Consider the following 5,552-nt stretch of genomic DNA (forward strand, 5'->3'; position numbering starts at 1 on the left):
CCGCGGGCCCCCCCCCCCCCCACCCCCGGGGGTCCTTTGCGCCGGGCCGGGCAGAACGGATCCCTCGGAGGGGTGTTGTGGTTTTTTTTTGGGGTGGGGGGTCGCAAAAGGAAAAGGACCGGGTCCGCTCTCCGGAGGAGCCAGCCGCCTCCCTCGAGGTCTCCGGTGGGTCCCTCCGGGCGGGCGGCGGAGACGCAGCCGGCCCCGCTCCTCGCCCTCCCGGCTCTGCTCCGCTCCTCGCCCCGCTCTGCGGATGCATCACGGCCGCGTACACACACACACGCATCGCCGCCAGCCAATGGGGACGCAGGGCTCCGCTTGGCAGCGCCGGCTCGTTTGCAACGCGCAGGGACCGGGCGGGGGGAGTGTGTGTGTGTGTGTGTGTGTGTGTGTGTGTGTGTGTGTGTGTGTGTGTGTGAAGTGCCGTCAAGTCGCTTCCGACTCATGGCGACCCTATGAATGAAAGTCCTCCAGAATGTCCTCTCTTTGACAGCCTTGCTCAGATCCTGCAAATTGAAGACCGTGGCTTCCTTTATTGAGTCCGTCCATCTCTTGTTGGGTCTTCCTCTTTTCCTGCTGCCCTCCACATTTCCTAGCACTTTTCCATCCTCTTTTCCCAGATCTCCAAAGCTCCTTTACGCGCGGGAGGTTTGGCCTTGGAGCTGTGCGTGTGTGTGTGAAGTGCCGTCAAGTCGCTTCCGACTCATGGCGACCCTATGAATGGAAGTCCTCCCAAACGTCCTCTCTTTGACAGCCTTGCTCAGATCTTGCAAATTGAAGGCCGTGGCTTCCTTTATTGAGTCCGTCCATCTCTTGTTGGGTCTTCCTCTTTTCCTGCTGCCCTCCACATTTCCTAGCACTTTTCCATCCTCTTTTCCCAGATCTCCAAAGCTCCTTTACGCACGGGAGGTTTGGCCTTGGAGCTGTGTGTGTGTTAAGTGCCGTCAAGTCGCTTCCGACTCACGGCGACCCTATGAAGGAAAGTCCTCCCAAACGTCCTCTCTTTGACAGCCTTGCTCAGATCTTGCAAATTGAAGGCCGTGGCTTCCTTTATTGAGTCCGCCCATCTCTTGTTGGGTCTTCCTCTTTTCCTGCTGCCCTCCACATTTCCTAGCACTTTTCCATCCTCTTTTCCCAGATCTCCAAAGCTCCTTTACGCCCAGATCTCCAAAGCTCCTTTACGCACGGGAGGTTTGGCCTTGGAGCTGTGTGTGTGTTAAGTGCCGTCAAGTCGCTTCCGACTCACGGCGACCCTATGAATGAAAGTCCTCCCAAACGTCCTCTCTTTGACAGCCTTGCTCAGATCTTGCAACCCGAAGGCCGTGGCTTCCTTTACTGAGTCCGTCCATCTCTGGTTGGGTCTTCCTCTTTCCCTGCTGCCCTCCGCTTTTCCTAGCATGACTGTCTTTTCCAGTGACTCTTGTCGTCTCATGATGCGACCCAAATACGACAGCCTCGGTTTAGTCATTTTAGCTTCTAGGGTCAGTTCGGGCTTGATTTGATCTAGAACCCACTGGTTTGGTTTTTGGGCAGGCCACGGAATCCGTGACCCTCTCCTCCAACACCACATTTCAAAGGAATCAATTTTCTTCCTATCAGCTTTCTTCACTGTCCAGCGTTCACACCCATACATAGTAGTAGGGAATACGATGGCATGAATTAATCTAGTCTTGGTGGCCAGGGACACATCCTTACCCTTCAAAATCTTTTCTAGCCCCTTCATGCCTGCCCTTCCCAGTCTCAATCTCCTACTGATTTCTTGGCTGCAGTCTCCCTTTTGGTTGATGGTGGAGCCAAGGAACAGAAAGTCTTGAACAATTTCAATGTCCTCACGGTCAACCTTAAAGTTGTGTGATTCTCCCGTAGTCATTACTTTTGTTTTCTTGATGCTCAGCTGTAGTCCTGCTTTGGCACTTTCTCTTTTAACTTTCAGCAGGGGGAGAGAGAGAAAGATTTAAAAAATGCTCTTCCCCCCCCCCCCCGAAGTGGAAAGGGAATGGTGGGTGGAACGGGGTGGCGATTAAGGCGAAGCCCCCCCCTCGGGGGGAGGGGCGCTTCACACGTGACGGCGGGGACTCGTGGAGGCTCTGGCGTGTAGCTCTCCTTCTGGCCGCCCCTGCAGGGTTTCCCAACCCCACTTCCCCCGCCCTGACCCCGCGGTTGCGATCAAAAACACGTGACGAGAAGGGAGCTCGTCCGACGCCTGCCTGCCTGCCGGACGCGCGGCGTCCTTTGCGGGAATTATGTAACGTGTGAAGGCGCCCCTCACAGGATGGGAATCTCGTGGCGGGAAGCGCTGGTGCGTTCGCGCATCCTGGATAATGCACTTTCGATGCGCTGTAACGATCGTTTGCAAGCGGGGTTTGCCGTTTCGCGCAGCTAATTAGCATCGCGTTCCAGGCTGAAGTGACCCGTATATATATATATATTTATTTCTTCAAGCTGAACCGTCATTCCAGACGTGACTTCAAAGCCGGCACATACCTGCTTCTCATTTCTAAAGAGCCCCTTTAACGGGACCTTTTGTCTTTGCTCCGCCCCAGCATTGAAGCATTCACTGAAGGAAGCATGCAGAATCCCAGCCGGGGCTTAGCTACGCAAACGACTATTGCTAATGTGCTCATGGCTATGCAAACGAAGGAACAAAGGAGCAGGCAAGTGGGGGGGTGGAATTTGTTTGACTTTCTCCTCTTGCATGAATAGTCATTTTAAAGGTCGGGTTTAGAAAGGGGGCGTTGAGTGAGGAGCAGAATTGACTCTGCATAAATGGCCAGTAATATCCAGCTGCAAAGTGCATTGAAAGTGGATCGGAAGTGCATTATCCAGCATGTGTGAAAGCGCCCGGAGTGTTTAGGATCCTCTGTTCCTTTGTGTCCACTCTCCCCCGAGGCGTTTACACGGGGTTATTCAGTTATATTTTTGAGAGTTAGTGCTTGGCTCGCACCGCTCAGAATTCCTCTGGGTCTTGTAACACAGATCCCCCACCCCTGTGTGTGTGTGTACAGTGCCGTCAAGTCGCAGCCGACTTATGGCGACCCCTTATGGGGTTTTCAAGGCAAGAGACTAACAGAGGTGGTTTGCCAGTGCCTTCCTCTGCATAGCAACCCTGGACTTCCTTGGTGGTCTCCCATCCAAATACTAAGCAGGGCTGACCCTGCTTAGCTTCTGAGATCAGGCTAGCCTGGGCCATCCAGATCAGGGCTTCCCCACCCCTATTTGTCCATATAACATGATGCCTCAACTCCATCCATCTAAGGCATCTAACACATTTAACATGTCCAGCACTCCGTCCATCTAACATGTAAGTGTCACGGAAGGTCTTTTCAATGGTTATTTCTGAAATGTCTTGAATAGATCCTATCCTGACAATCCGCTGTCGGCTCGGTCCTCTTGCCCCCCCCCCCAATTTATTTATTTAATTACTTAATTGAACACAGATTCTCTCCCCGGTGGGGGCCCAAAGCACTTTACAACATTCTCCTCTCCTCCATTCTGTCCCCACGCTAACCCTGTGAGGTAGGTGAGGCTGAGAGTGTGTGACTGGCTCAAGTTCGAGCTTCCTTGTCAGAGTGGAGATTCGAACCAGGGTCTCCCAGACTGGAACCATGACACTGGGCTGGCTGTTTTCATGAATGCATGAAGATGCCTCGCCGTGCTCCATCAAGGTCAGTATTGTCTTCTCAGAGTGGCAGCCTTTGAACAGGTCTCAGGTGGAAGCCTTTCCCATCACCTTCTCCTGGATTCTTTTAGAGATGCTGGGGTTTGCACTTGGGACCTTTTGCATGCCAGGAAGATGCTCTACTACTGAGTCATGCGCCCCCCCCTGGTGAATAGCTCAGTACCCCCAGGGGGAACCTGAGCCCAAATTCCCCTTGGTCCAACTCCATAGCAACATTGCTTCCAAAGGTTACCCAGACACAGGTTTTTTTAAGGACCTCAGAAGTCATGATTAACTTAGGGATGGGCCCATAGAACTCAGCCTGGGGCACGTTCATACATGCTGAATAATGCACTCTCAATACATTTTTAAAAGGTAAGGTAAAGGTAGTCCCCTGTGCAAGAGCCGGGTCATTATTGACCCATGGGGTGACGCCACATCCTGGCATTTACTAGGCAGACTGTGTTTATGGGGTGGTTTGCCATTGCCTTCCTCGGTCATCCAGAGAGCTTGGTTTAAGGCTCAGTCAACCTTGAACCAGCTACCTGAAACCAACTTCTGTCAGGATCAAACTCAGGTTGTGGGCAGAGCTTTTGACTGCAGTACTTCAGCTTTCCACTCTGCACCACGGGGCTCCCTAAATGCACTTTGCTGCTGGATTTGTCTGCTAGAAATGGGAAAATCCACTTGCAGACGATTGCTAAAGTGCACCAAAACTATATCGAAAGTGCACTATTCAGCATGTGTGTAAGCACCCCTGGACCCAGAGTGATCTCTGCTCCATTGTGATCCCCTTTTCCTGGTCGCTTTCATTATGCTTAGTACATCACTGCGGCCAATGCATTAAGGATCTCGACTATCAGTGATCAGCGTGGGAGGCAGTCTTCTAATTCTACAGGGGGGAAATCAGGGGCCCTCATCTCTTGTGACAGTCTTTTCCCCTAATGCTTTTCAAAGAGGAACTTTGAAGAAGTAGGAGAAGAGTTGGTTTTTATATGCCGACTTTATCTGCCACTTAAGGCAGAATCAAACTGACGTACAATCACCTTCCCTTCCCCTCCCCACAACAGACACCCTGTGAGGTAGGTGGGGCTGAGAGAACTGTGACTAGCCCAGGGTCATCCAGCTGCCTTCAAGTGGAGGAGTGGGGAAACAAATCCAGTTCACAAGATTAGCATCTGCCACTCATGTGGAGGAGTGGGGCATCAAACCCGGTTCTCCAGATCAGACTCCACCGCTCCAAACCACCGCTCTTAACCACTACAATACGCTGGCTTCTCCCCCACCCCCCAATTTTTTTTCTTAAAGAGGAACTTTGGCTTCTGTAGCTGGCTGGAAGTCCAAGTCCCAAAGGACAACTGTCCTCACCTTCACCCATGTGTAGGGGACAGGGGTGGACTGGACCTTTGACCTATCAGGAAAGTTCCTGATGGGTTGCTACAGAGGAGGGTCGATGGAGTCCAGGATCAAGTTGACCTCCCAACAGCCCTGATAGTACCTATGACCAGTGACTGAGCCTACACCTGTTGTGGTGGTTGTCACTCCCTAGGTCTGAGCCAATTGGCCCCTGCGCCTCTGCCAATGTTTCAGCTCAGCTCAGCTGCCTCAAGGGCCCTTTCAGTATCCTGGTTGCCCTTGACAGGAAGATCAGCCTGATCCGACTGGATATGAACTCTGACAAACTGATCTCCCTGGGCTACATTCTTATCCTGCTCCCCTTCGGTTGTGTGTGTCTTTTTGGCCCGTAAGAGAGACGTCGCGATTGGCATGAGCATCTTTGTGGAAGGCAGTTGTCTGAAAAGCGGGGTAGCGAGTTGCAAAAATATCACTAAAGGGGGGGTTAGACAGATTCGTGGAGGAGAGGTCTATCAATGGCTAGCAGCAATGGTGACTA

This window comes from Euleptes europaea, chromosome 3, assembly GCF_029931775.1.
Source record: "Euleptes europaea isolate rEulEur1 chromosome 3, rEulEur1.hap1, whole genome shotgun sequence".
Classification (NCBI taxonomy): Eukaryota; Metazoa; Chordata; class Lepidosauria; order Squamata; family Sphaerodactylidae; genus Euleptes; species Euleptes europaea.